We start from the raw sequence: 15,302 nt of genomic DNA, 5'->3' as shown, positions 1-15,302 counted from the left end.
AAAGCATTTGGTAATTTGTTTTCCATTGCTGAGAATGAAGAGATATGAGGTCAGGAGGCCTCACTAGCAGCAGCATAGTTTTGGATTTCTGTATTTTAGTATTTTAGTAACTAAGTCCAGAGAAATGTCTGTAAGGAATCGCAACATTGTAAGCTTGTACCTCTCAGCTACTTTATATTCCACATATGAGTGCGATCTTTCTATATCTGTTTCTTTCTTTCTGACTCATTTCACTCAGCATGATACTTTCCATGTTGATCCACTTATATGAAAATTTGGAGGAACATTTTCAAACTTATTAATGATAGTTTTCTGAAGCAACATTTTGGAGTATGGGCTGTGGTGTGTTGGAGCCCCCGGTTCAGTTACTGAACCACATGGTCACTACATTTTGCTGGAAGTTACTACACCAATATATCCCAAGTACTGTGTTCAGAGTGTTTCTTTGTATGTCTCCATGTCCCCCCAAACAAATGCAACATTGTTATAGTTGCATAGTACTTCAAGGGAAAATATACCAGCACTAATATAACAATCACCTTCACACAGGTTTTGTGCACCTCTCTTTGTCAACCTAAGAATAAATAAAAACAATTTTCTGTGACAGTAAAAAAAAAAGAATAAGTCTTGTAATAGCCATCCTAATGTATATTATCCAAGGCTTTATCTACACTTGTGTTTTCAAAGCATAGTTGAACTTTGTACTTTTTAATTAAAATTGCAAATTAAACTTGATAAAAAAAATTTATAGGTTCTGAGGAGTTAAGACATATGTCTAGAATTTGTAAGGTAAGGCTGTTAATCTGATACCTATCGAATGTCTCCTGGGTAGCCTTGTAGCCCTGATGTTTCTCAAACACTGTTGGGTGTGACCCTAGTTACTTCTGAGCACTGCTGTTGGTCCTGGTGGTCCTGACTTCCCCTGGGCCCAAGAACTGTAGTGAACTGTCACACCTATACTACCTGTAGACATCACTTGGAGTGGTCCATATGAAAATTACTTCTGCTGAAAAAAAAGAACAATTATAAACTATTGATATGTGCATATGCAGAAATTCCCTGATGAAAAGCAGTCAAAAAATCATTTCTTTTAAAATATCTCTCGCATTTCTTTCTTTTCTTTTTGTTTTGTCTTTTTGTTTTCTTGTTCATTGTTCCACACCTGGCAGTGTTCAATGCTTACTCCTGCCTCTGTGCTCATGGATCACTCCTGGTAGATTCGGAGGTCCATATGATGTGCCAGAGATTGAACTCGGGTCAGCTGTATATAAGGCAACTGCCCCAACTTCTGTACTATTGATCCAGTCCTCTGGTTTTCAACTAACCTCTTTCATACATTTTTGTTAATTTGGGTCTCACACCCAGAAGTATCAGGAATTATTCCTGGCTCTGTTCTTAGAGATCACTCCTGACAAGATTTGGGGGCATATCCAGGAATGACTGCATGCAAAGCAAGCATCTTAGCCCCCACACTATCACTCAGGCCCTAAATTTTCTCTGTTTTATGATGCTTTGTCAAAGCATTTGAGAGTCTTACAGAGAAACTTCTACTCAAGTATGAGTTCTATGATTTCAAGATGACAAATTTTCAGGTATATGTTATACACATACCTGCTACCAAAGTATCAATGAGCCTCCCTATAGACCACTGGATCTTCTCTATCTTTTCCTACCATCTTGAACTCTTCTGATCATTTTATTTCTGGAGTCAGAATTCAGAGACTGGTTTTGTTCTTTGTAGTGTATATATTTCATGTGAATGAAATTATCCACAGTTGCCTTTCCCTTATTTCACTTAACTTGTTGACCTCCATGTTATTGAATAAGGCACAATTTTATCTTTTTTATGGTGGTGTAGTATTGCATTAAAAGTGTATTTACTACAACCTATTGAAGAATCTGTCAGTAAGTATTAAGGTTGATTTCATATTTTTGGCTATAAGAAATAATGTTACTGTGAACACTAGAGTGCAAATTCTAATTTGTATTTTCTTTTTGTTGTGGAAATTCTCATATTGAGGGAGAAAAAACTAAGCAGTGAGTTATGAGGAAGGACACAACACTATTTATTTCACTGGTAGGGCCCAATTGAGCTTGTGTGTGTGTGTTCGGGGGTGGTGTGGCAGTTAGCCCTCTGGAGTCAATTTGTGTTTCTGTGTGTGGAACACCAGAATATTAGAGCCAGGCTGAAATCAGAAGTAAAAGAAATTCTTAGACCTGAGCAAGATGCATCATCACTAGAGATTGAAGTGATATGCAAACCAACAATTTAAAAAAATTATGTACTTTTGGATCTTGTTAGACCAGTATTAGACGGAAAGGTTTGGTTTCTAAAATGAAATATTGATTTCAGTTGGCTTTAATGAGAAGTTAGGCTGTTTTACAAGTAAAAGAGGCACAGAAGCCATCAAAGAAGGCTTTTTGTGTTTATCAGCATTGGAAATTTAAGAGTTTTCTTATGCTGGTATCTAAATGTTTAGTAAAAGATCAAAGGCCTTTTTCTGTAAGTATATGTGTTTGTTTTGTTTCTGTGTGGAAGTGTTAGAATATCTGGCCCAGATAATTCATGATTTGAAATAGTTATGATAAAATGCAAAACTGGTTCTCTTTTAAAAATAAAAAACTGGCCTTTTAATTTTTATTTACTTTTTTATTTTTACTGAATCACCAGGACAGACATAGTTACAAAGCTTTCATGATTGGGTTTCAGTCATACAATGTTCCAACACCCTTCCCTCCACAGTGTACATTTCCCACCACCAATGTCCAAAGTATCCTTCCTGCCACCAAATTTTAAAACTTTGACACTTAAGTAATTAATCAAGTTTTTTCTCATAAAACTAATAGAAACAAGCAAACATGATATTGTGGTTTAAACTGTATAGTCTGTAAGTTTGACTTCTATCAGTCAACGTGATAGTGCTCTTCTTTATCATTAGCCCTAAAATCATTAGGCCCTAAAATCATTTCAGGCCTACAGTCAGGCCTTAAGGAATGTTAAACAGTCTCACAGTCTTGGCCTTACAGGATTGTGTTAATGTCAAGTCATTATATAAATGATATCTTAATAGTCACCCAAACTGATGATCACCTTCAAACTGATATTCCAGTATTAAAAGATCAGTTGGCTCAGACAAATCTTTGGCTAGTTTCTGATAAAATTCAGAAGGAATATCCAATTCTATATTTTGATCATTTAATAAATAGAAATATCATTGTGCCACAAGAAGGTACAGTTTATATTGATAACTTAAACACCCTAAACCACTTTCAGAAATAGAGATATAAACTGGATCTGAACTATTTTAGGAATTCCCACTTAAGAAATTTGAATTAAAATAGGTACAAGATAAAATTTACAAAACCAAATTAGGGCATATCTCTTTAAATGCGGAAATAAGCCTGTTAGCTTTCTTCCAAAATTCCTCTACAGGAGTTTTTAAATGAACAAGAAATTAAGGACTGGATATTTTTACTTCATGGACAAGAAGAAGAAGAGAGACTTGAAATTTACTTACACAAAATAGGAAGAATACTTAAAGATGCTGACATTTACACCAATTAATTAATCAAGGTACAAATAAAACAGTCTTTGTCCTTACTAATTTACAGGTAAAAAAAACACTTCAATGAATTTGGGATGGATATTAGAACTTACTGACTTCATTAGGGCTGAGTGATAATGAAAACACTTCCTCTAACTTGTTTCAATTCTTAAAAGTAATGAATTGGATTTTAAAAGGAGCCTATTGGGGACCCACTATGAAGATGTGGCAAACACTTTATTCCTAAGCCCAGAAAGTGGGACTGGTGGCAGTGATTCAATTATTAACAGATGTGACAGAAGAAATAAATATTGTTTCTGATAGCCAGTATGTAGTCAGAGTAGTGCAAGTATAGAACATATTAATCTTTAGGAGCCCATAAAAAAACTGATCAACTTTAAAGGCATTTACAAAATTTCCAAGTTAATGTATTTATTATGCATAGAACATTATTTGCAAAAACACCCCCCACCCTTTTTTTTTTGTCTTCAAGGAAAAGGAAAATTATGCTGCTGAAAACACTGGTAACTAGCCAGTGATAAAATCCAGAAAAATGAGCATCTGGTTTAGGGATGAAGAAAATGGGAAACAGAATAAATAGGAAGATGCAAATATTTGGTGGAGAAGATATGCCTATATTTTTACAAGAAAAGATACCCAACCTGTCCCTCAAAAGATCTAAGAGAGTGATCCATCAGGCATTACTGCACAGCTGGGGACTAATAAAGAAGTTAACCCAGGAGGCAGAAAGAAGTTGTTTTCTTTTCTTTTTAATTGAATCACTGTGAGATATAGTTACAAACCTGTTCATGATCAGGTTTCAGTCATACAATGCTCCATCACCCTTCCCTCACCAGTGTTCATTTCCCACCACCAATGTGCCCAGTATCCCTCCTGCCACACTCAAGGACTGACTCTGGCAGGCACTTTCTCTCTCTTTCTCTCTCTCTCTCTCTTCTTTTGGACATTATAGTTTGCAATACCGATACTAAGAGGTTATCATGTTTGTCCTTTTACCTACTTTTAGCATGCCGTCCTTGTCTAGAGGGATCATTTCCAACTATCATTGTCATAATGGTCCCTTCTCTATCTCAACTGCCTTCCCCTCAGCTCTTGGGAGAAGCACTAGGTTGGAAACTCTAGGCTTCTAACTCTGGACTAACCCTCCTAGCCCTTGTTTCTACTGTCCTGGGGTATTAGTGTCATTTTATGTTTTATTTTATATCCCACAAATGAGCGCAATCATTCTGTCTGCCCCTCTTCTTCTGACTCATTTTACTCAGCATGATACTCTCCATTCGTTTATAAGAAAATTTCATAAATTTATTTTTTCTCACAGCTGCATAGATCATGTGGTATAGATGCACCAAGTTTCTTTAACCAGTCTTCTGTTCTTGGGCACTTGGGTTGTTTCCAGATTCTGGGTATTATGAAAAGGGCTTCAATGAACATAGAAGTGCAGATAGCATTTCTGCTGTGTATCTTTGAGACCCCAGATATATTCCAGAAATGGTATTGCTGGGTCAAATGGAAGCTGTATTTGTAGTGTTTTGAGGAATGCCCATATTATTTTCAAAAAGACTGAACCAGTGAGTATTCCCACCAACAATGAATGAGTTCCTTTCTCTCTATATCTGCACCAGCACTGGTTGTTTTTGTTCTTTTTGATGTGTGACAATCAGCATGGTGTGAGATGATATCTCATTGTTGTTTCAATTTGTATCTCCCTGCAAATTACTGATCTAGAGCCCTTTTTTCCTGTGTTTTTTGACCACTTTTATATTTTTTTGAGGAAGTTTCTGTTCATTTCTTCTCTTCATTTTTTGATGGGGTTGTACTTTTTTTCTTGTAAAGTTCTACCAGTAACTTATATATCTTGTATATTAATTATTTATCTGATGGGCATTGGGGAAATAATTTTTCCTATTCCATGGGCTGTCTCTGCATCTTGGCCACTATTTCTTCTGAGGTGGAGACCGTTCTTAGTTTCATGTAGTCCCATTTGTTTTTAGTGCTTCTACTTGCTTGTCAGTGGTCTTTCATCTTTAAAGATGCCTTTAGCTTCAGTAGTCATTCATGGAGATTCAAGCCAGGAAGAGAGTATTGATCCAGACCAATACTGCTAAGACACCAACTACTATGTTTCTAGCTATAATTGATATTATTGGTATGATAAGCTGGTGAGCACAGTTACAGGGCTTTCTTCACTCCACACGTGACCATGCAGGTAGTGGAATGGGAGATATACCACCTTTGGAATTCATTAATGAAACTATATGGATGCCAGGTCCCTGGCTTCAGAAAAATCAGTGGAAAAAAGGAATATTTCTCAGAAACACGCCCTTGGATTTTTCCACTTTCCCAATCTGCTAAGACTATGGAGATTGTGTCTCAAATTAGCAAATCAAGTCTCTTGATAGACATATAAACACTACAGAAGGGGATTTGGCCTTACAGTTGTTATTAGGCTTTTCTCTTAAATGGCTTGGACCTGTGACTCAAAAAGATATTGGAGTTACAAATATCTCCAGGCCAGATATGTTAAGTTATAAAGTCAATCCATCTGACCTTTGGTTCTAGATTGTGTGTAATATGGAACAATGAGTAAGCAGAGTAGGTAGAGTCCTAATAACTATCCCCCATGGCAAGATAATTGACTGCAGACCTTTGGTTTTGCCAGTGCACACAAAAGATATGTGGGCGAGACTGAAACTATGACAGCTTATTCCAACATGATTGTACTATGGAACTTGGGAGAACTTTCTCCTCCAAAGCCCAGTATTCCAGGCAGCCCTCAACATCTGGAACTATGGAGGTTTACTGCAACTTTAAAACTCCTGAAAGGATGGGTAGGGAAGTACCAAAACATTAGTAGAGGAACTCTGTCTGACTTCAGTTTCACAGAAATTGACACTGATTTTATACAAACTATCGTGAAAATACCCTATCCTATCAATCGGAAAAGTAAGATTTGATAAAGAAAAGCAAACCATATTCTGTGTCTTTTGCAGATTATTTACTTGCCTAAAGTCAAGCATTTCCTTCCCTTTACTTACTTTAACCCATGGACGCCTGTTAAGCTTCCTAGGGCAGGCAGGACTCTCCTTCAATGTGCGTTGTAGAAAGTTTTGTAGAAGATACTGAAAGGATCATGAAGGTTTATATCAATGCATATCTTTGGAATCCTGGGATTAATAGCATTAATGTCTACCGCAGCTGTTGGTGGAACTGCCCTTTATCAGGGCATTCAAACTGTCCATTTTGTTGAGAACTGGCAGCACATTACTTTATTATGACATAGTCAACAACAAATTGATACAAAACTGTTACCCAAAGAGCAGACTTGTAACAAGCATTGTGTGTGTGTGTGTGTGTGTGTGTGTGTGTATGTGTTTAGGGGATGAAGTACAAAATTTACAAACTAAAGATGACTTAATATGTAATTGAAATTTTACCAAGTTCTGTGTTACTCCCAACATTTTTAATGAAACACAGAATTCATGGAAATAAATTAGAAAACATTTGCTTACTCGGGGAAGTATTTCTTATGATATACAACATTTGCAACATGAAATCTTTGATACTTTTCCTCATAAATTACAAGTTCTTTCCCACTGAGATCTACTTGAAAGCATGATAAATGTTATACACAGTTTTAGTCCCCTAAAATGTTTCTCATCCCTTATAGCAGTTCTCATAGTTCTTTTTTTAGTCATTATGTTTTCACTATTAGGTGCACTCTGGAGATGGCACTGCAGAGTTTGCATCATCAACAGGATGGAGATGTTTGCCATCTTGAGGCTATTAGCCATGAAGCCAAAAAAAAAAGAAAAGAAAAGGTGAGAGCAGGCAGGGGAATAACATTACTCCTGTCCCCAGGAGCAAAACCTGAAGGTCAAATACATCATTATTTTTGTTTAAATGTGCAGTTCAATAATGTTTTTATAATTATTTGTATGAAAGTTATGGAAAGTGCATAAGGTTATAGGAATTGGATTTGATAAATTTAAATAATTTTGTTAGAGATCATTTATGCTTGTCTTAAGTGATCTAAGAAACTCTTGAACCAAAATTAAGGCAATGCATTACTACTAAAATATTATTATTTGAACTCGGTTCATTTCAGGGTGAGAAATGAGGGCATCATACTAATTTTGAAAATTGCTGTTGGTTTATTGCATGCTACCTTTTTTTTTGGCTTTTTGGGTCACACCTGGCAATGCTCAGGGGTTACTCCTGGCTCTGCACTCAGGAATTACTCCTGGTGGTGCTCGGGGGGGGGCCATATGGGATGTTGGGAATCAAACCCGGCTTGGCCACGTGCAAGGCAAATGCCCTCCCCACTGTGCTATCACTCCAGCCCCTAGAAATTAAACTTTTTTCTCACTTCTTGCCTTAGGAATTAGCACCATTAAATAATTTGTATTTATTGAATATAGTCTAAATATATCTAAGTTTATAATTTTGTGTCAATGAGGATTTTTAAAATTATTTTGAGAAAATAATTTCAAAGAACACTTTGAAAGGAAAATCCAGATACAGTTTTCATGTTGTTTAGTACATACTTAGTATAGCCACTAGATTTTAGTGTACTGGTTAATGAATTTTGAGAAGTGCTTACCCTAGGTACCATCCAGTTTAAGTTAATGAAAGTTTCATTATTAGGATTTTTAATTTTGTACTCTTTGTAGTCATTTGCCATGTTTCCGTGCCCCACACTAGAAATCATATATTGTTTGTTTGCCGAATACTATTTTTCCATTTTTCTGTTGATGAATATTGGTGTTGTTTCTAGATTTTTAATTTTGTAAGCTGCATTTCTCAATTGTTTATGGACACAGCAGTTGGTTTTTATTGTTTTGTTTTGTTGGGCTTACTTCTTGTTCTGTGCTTAGGGATCATTCCTGGCAGGTTCACGGGACCATGTGGAGTGCAGGGGATTGAACCTGGGTTGACTGCCCTATCCAGGGTGCCCTATATGAGACAGCCTAAGGCAGGGTGTGGAGGCATCTCTGCAGCTCACATATATTTTCCTGTTTTGATAGATTCTCAAATCATGACACTTTTGTTTTGTTATGCTGCTTTTATTGACAACATGCTTTTACTAAGTAGTATTACGTTAAACTTTGAACTAATGTCATAATATCTAATATACTGCCTGGAGCCATGTTTATTTCATTTTAAAAAAATTGGACAGAAGACTCACTTCCTATAACCAATTAGATGTTGTATTGCAGGATAACATTGGTTTGTCCTTTCTGCCTTATCACAGGGAGCGTAGGTTTAGTGGGTTTCTCCCATCACAGTGCTCCCATTCCTTTGTGCTCAGTTGTAACTTCTTTCTTTGTGCTCTGTTGACTTGTAAATATTGTTTTTCTCTTCTCCTTAAGTCCTTTGCATAGTTAATTCAGAGCAATGTCCTTTTCATAGGGATACAAGAAGAGAGTTAATGCTATGCTTTTGTAAATTGGAAGTTAATTGACTCTGAATGATATTTTCCTCCTGGACATCAGTTCTCTTAACTGAGTTAAGCGACAGTTGCCCTTACTTCCTAGCACCCCTAAAGCAGGGTCTTGATGAGGAACCGGATGAACCCAGGGCAAGCTGGCATTGAAATGGTTCTGGCCAAAGTGCTATAATGCTTAACTATAAGTTAACAGTATGGTCATGGACAAATGCGGTCATGATCCAAAAAGTAATAACTAGATTCAGACCCTGCTAGGGTTAGGAAAGATTAATCTAGCCTGAGTAGTCCAGTCCTAGTCTGTGGTGAGATGTTCCCAGGAGAGCCACCCCATAGGCTCAATCTATTTTTTACTGTGTCCATACAAAATTTCTAATATTAAGAATTAGAATTTAGATGTTAATCAAGTTATTAAACTTAGAAGAAGAGGAACACCCCTAGGTGCTGTTTCTGCCCTTGAGCTGATGGGCCATCAGGAAGGGCTTTCTTATGTTGACTGGGTGTAGCTGCTGGCGAGTTGGAGAGAGACTGGAGAGTTGGAGAGAGAAGAGAAAGTTGGGGAGAGATAAGGGAAAGAGCAGGGCAGCAAGATGGAGAGCAGAGAGAGTCACAGAGGGGACAGAGAGAAAAGAATGTAGAAGAAGAAGAATACAGGAGCAGGCACGTGGAAGGAGAGAGCCCAGGGTGTGAGATGGAGCTCGGAGAGATGAGCGGGAGAGACAGGAGGAGATGGGAATGAGGGGCAGTGTGAGACTAGAATGGGGAGCTTAGTGAGACGGGAGCAGGCACGTGGGGAGAATGGAATAAATGGCAACTGATATATCAACTAGCCTGGCCCTCATTTCCTCCTCCATCCACCCATGACATGGGCCGCCCCTGGTTGGGGGAGCGGCAGGAGAATACCCAACCCACTGGGGCCCTCCCTAGCTGCTGGAGAGTCTACACTGTATAAGTTTCTTTTTTGTGTATTCATACATAAAATTATATACAGTCTCAATGTCTCAATGGTGCTTTGTTTTTTTCCTCTTTTAGATAAAATGAATTCATCAGACCATGTTAAAGAAAAGATGGGGATTTTTCAGGACAGTAGAAAAATTCTAAAGATTCCAGTTCTGAATGTCTGTTTTACGTTGAAGCTAAAGAATATCTAAGAATATCTTGAAAAATTACTAGTTCATATCTTGGATTTTACTTTTATTACTGTTAAAATCCATATTGTCCTCCTTTTTGATTATATCAGTTTGCATACTAGTACCATTGCATAATAAATAGATGGTAATTTTCTGAGCCTTGTTAAGAGCAAAGAAGTATTCATATAAAGTTTAGATTTTTGACTGAAAGTAAACTTGACCAATGCCAGAATTACACAATCTTCCTGTGGAAGTTGAATAAACACTTTTTTTTTCCTTTTAGTAGTACCTGTATGGGTTTTCATGGTACTTCATTTATGGAGTAGAATTTTGATGGAGTGAGTTTGAGAATATATTTTCTGTTTAAATACAAAATTATCTAATTTTATGGTCTATTTCTTTTTTTTCAATTTTATTGAATCACTGTTGAGATAGTTATCATCTTTCATGTTTAGATTATAAGCACACAATGATCAAACACCCATCCCTCCACCAGCGCACATTCCCCCCACCAATATCCCTGGTATTAACTCCCCTTTCCCACCCTCACTAAGGTCTATTTCTATCACATAATTAACCTGATGTTACACAATGATCTTATCAACTAAGTTTTTCTGAAAAATACTGATAGATAAAATTGTAGCAAAAGTGTAGATTGTGACTCAACATTACACCGACTTGGTTTCATTTACTGGTATTATGTACAGACATCATATAAAGAATTCAACTGGTCATTGAGTTAACTTCTTCAGTTCTGAAGATCTGTCTATATTGACCATGTAATACTTTTTTATTTGCATTTCTCATTCAACTAATCCAACTAATGCTACTCTAGTAGCTTTTTGTTTTTCAGTAAGTGGGTTTTTTTTCAGTTATTTGAGGCAGAAATCTTGGTGTCATTCTTGACTCTCTTGATTTTCATTTTCCTCACCTTTTGCATCTCATTCTGTAGTAAATACTGATATATATGTGTGTATTTATATATATAAATCCTCATATATATGTATATATGTGTATACATATATACTATATATATATGTCCAAAATCCTACCATATCTTGCTACTATACATCAGTTAGCCCCACTGGGATTCACCCATGGATTATACTGTATATTACTCTTTATTTTCCTTGTTGGTCTTTTACCAGTGGTGTGAGGTGTGTTTGCAGTGAGGTGTAATATGTAGAGCTTTCATACTCATATCATTTCTGGAGGGATCCAGGAACCTTATGGGATACCAGGAATTGAAATGCGGTCAGCTGCCTGCAAGGCAAGAACCCTACCACTTTCTATCTTTCCAGCCTTGATTCTCTCCTAACTCTATTATTCTTGAAACATTTATTTAGGCACCATGATTAACAACACTACTAATAACAAAGTTTTAGGTAGACAGCATTCCAATGCCACACCCCTTTTCAAAGTCTTAACATACCTCTACTACTATCATTCCCCTTTGCTTCACTGTCTTGCCAAACACTTCTTTTGGCTAGTCTCAGGACCTAAAGCCACCAATCATTTGTTATTCTCTTGTCATGTTTCTTTATGTTACACACATGAGAAAGATTATTCTCTGTTTGTCCCTCTTCCTCTGAGTGATTTCACTCAGTGTGATTCCCTCTAGTTCTGTTCATTAACTGGCAAATTGCATGATTTTATCTATTACTTATTCTCTTTTTTTTTGTGAGATCAACAATCTTAACACACTTTTTTCTAAGAAACTTTATTGGATCATTTCTAATGCATTATTCGTAACAAGCAACACAAAATAAATTATTTAGGTCTTGTTTTGCGGGAAGGCTTTGTGGGAGCGGGGTTCAGGGGAAAATTCAAAGTTATGGTCATGCGAAAGTTTAATGGTAGTGGGATTAGTGTTGGAATATTGAATGCAATAAATTATTGTGAACAACATTATAAAAATAAAATTAAATTTTAAAAAAGAACGAAGGACTAGAGAAATATTACAGCAAATAAGGCACTCTCCTTGCACATGGTCAACTTGGTTTTAATCCCTGGCAGTCCATATGGTCCTTGAGCCAACCAGAAGTGATCCCTGTGCACAGAGCTAAGATAAGCCCTTAGCACCACTGGGTGTAGCCCCAAATAAAACAAACAAGAATTATCTTTGAGTACAGAAAAAGAAAGTGAACTTAGCTTTTGGTGATTGGAGAGCCCTAGAGATCTATTATACCCATCTCTTTCTCTATGAGTTCTATTTCTTTACTGGTTCTCTTTCTAGTTGGTCCATGCAATCGTAAGTATTGTAGTAAAATATCTTACTACTACTATGTTGCTGTCAATAGTTTCTTTTTTTTTTTTTAAGAAATATTTTATTGAACCACCGTGAAAACAAGAAAAAAAAATACAAAGCTTTCAGGTTTAAGTCACAGTCAAATACTGATTAAACCACCATCCCTTCACCAGTGCACCCGTTCCACCACCAAGAACCCCAATACACCCCCCTCCCACCCCACCCCCCATCTAAGTAGCTAATGATATTCCCATTATTCTCTCTATATATTGAGTACATTCCATATTTCCATACAGAACTCACTATTATTGATTGGAAATTTTCCCCAACAATCAGGCCTGCTGAATAGGCATCATCTAATAATTTCTCTTCATTGCTAAGAGTGAAGACTTTGAGTCCGCGCGGCCACGATAGCGGCCGCGCGGTTTTGGGTTTCTAATATTTTAGCTCAGTTCACAGTCAAAACGGATGGCTGCAAGAATCCGCTCTGGTGCCAAAATGGGTTAGGAGACCTCAGGATCACAGTCAATAGGCGCGGAGGGTCTGCTTCTCCTGCCGCGGCTCTCGGTTCATCTCTGGGCGGAAGGTGCGCCGGGAACGCCCCCCCTCCCAGGACCACCTACAGGCTACGTCACTAAAGAAAGTCCTACCTCCTGGTGGAGGGGTCTTAGAGGGTGGCTCTCACCGCGTGGCTGCTGCCGCTGCCACCATTTTCGCTCAGAAAAATGGGGTGGAGAGGGAAAAAAAATCCCTCCCCGGGCTGCACAAGGTTTTAGCTCAGTTCACAGTCAAAATGCATGGCTCAAGCATCCGCTCTGGTGCCAAAATGGGTTAGGAGACTGCAGGATCACAGTCAATAGGCGCGGAGGGTTTGCTTCTCGTGGCTGGCACGGCTTGCGGTTCATCTCTCGCTGTCAATAGTTTCTTTATGCCTGCTAGTAATTGCTGTATCTATTTAGATGATCCTCTGTTTAATGCATATATGTTTAAGATTGTTTTTAGTGTATACATTCTTTGATTGATGTGTAATGTCCATCTCTGTCTTTTATTACCTGTATAGACTGAAGTCCATTTAATCTGATATGACTATTTCTTCCTTTTCATAGCCATTTATGTCAGTATGATTGGTTTTTAACTGATTTTTGCTTTAAGCTTGTATTTATTATGATAGTTCAAATTTCTTCAAGCAACCTTTAAACTTGAGTGAGTACATTTTGATTTGGCATAGCTTTTAATAAGACAAAGATAAGTGTTTTTTTTTCTTTCAAAAATCAAATTCTAGAGACTTTGATTTATAGTAAAATTATAAGTAATAGTTTCAAGCATAAAATATTCCAACTCAATGCCAACCGCACTTTTAAAATTTAATATAGATTGCATCACATATGTATTACTGTTAATGCTTATAGTTTTTTTTTTTCTCTTTGGGTCACACCCGGCAATGCACAGGGGTCATTCCTGGCTCATGCACTCAGGAATTACCCCTGGCGGTGCTCAGGGGACCATATGGGATGCTGGGATTCGAACCCGGGTTGGCCGCGTGCAAGGCAAACGCCCTACCCGCTGTGCTATCACTCCAGCCCCTAATGCTTATAGTTTTGATGTACAGTTACCTCACCTCACTACCACCGAAGTGTTCAAGACCATAGGCCAGTTTTCCCATGTTATATCAGTATACCTCATTGTTCCCCTACCCACTTTATCTGGTTTTCTTACTTCTGTAACCAAGAGTCAAAGTTTAAAAAATGAGTTTGCCAAGGGAATGGCTCATGGGAGGAGATCTTGAGGTGTTGGTAGAGAGATAACGCAAATGCTGGTCCTTTTCTGACCCTGATTATAATCAAATGTAATTATTGACTAGACACATTTGAAAAAAATCTCAATCTATCTTGAAACACTGAATCATAGTGCAAATCTAGTTATATTGGTGGTCTCCGTAACTATTTTAGTGTGAAACGAATCTTAGTTTAATTCCTAGTTAAGAAATATTAGGTATGCAATAAGGACAGGAAAGGCAACTAGTTCTTACTGTTTAACCCTTGCTTATTTAAAAATTACAAAGCCCAATTTCTTCTTTTTCAGTTTTTTCAGGAATATGTGTAAAGGAGGTAATATCTCCTGGAAAACACATAAAAATGTACTTAAGTGATTACTTTATATATATTTACTCATTCAAGGTGTTTAATTATATGAAGTATTTTATGTATAACTTTTTTCATTTTCACAGTATTTTAAGATATAAAAATGTTCAATTTACAGAAAAATATCCTATTAATCTAAATAATAAATATACTTAGATATGCACTCTTCTTTGGACACAGCGGGTAGGGCGTTTGCCTTGCTTGCAACTGACCCGAGTTCCTCCATCCCTCTCAGAGAGCCCGGCAAGCTACTGAGTGTATCCTGCCCACATGGCACAGCCTGGCAAGCTACCCGTGGTGTATTCAAAATGCCAAAAACAGTAACAACAAGTCTCATAATGGAGACGTTACTGGTGCCTACTCAAGCAAATCGATGAAAAATGGGATGACCATGCTATGATACATACACATATCTTCAAAGTCATAATTCCCAAAACAATATGAATCTAGAGATAAGCCATCTGATATTAAATTACTTACTTCCGTGTTTATAAATCAAGCCTGCATATTGGAACCACTTAAGTCAGAGATCTCTAACCTGTTCCTCCAGGAAGTCCAAGAGACACAAACTCTAGTGAACTCATTGATTGGCTTGAAGAACATCTGGACTAAAGTACATTTTCATTTAATCAGTATTACTAGATCAGAGTCTACACAGGAGAGACTATAAAGTGGATGTAACAAATTGTTTCTTTCATAGCTTCGGAGGCACAAGCTGATTTAGTAGGGAGTGTTCAGTTTGAGGTTCACGGTTATCTAAGTAGGAAAGCTTCA

The sequence above is a fragment of the Sorex araneus genome, chromosome 11, assembly GCF_027595985.1.
Source record: "Sorex araneus isolate mSorAra2 chromosome 11, mSorAra2.pri, whole genome shotgun sequence".
NCBI classification, from domain to species: Eukaryota; Metazoa; Chordata; class Mammalia; order Eulipotyphla; family Soricidae; genus Sorex; species Sorex araneus.
Note: the sequence above shows the minus strand (reverse complement) of the source record.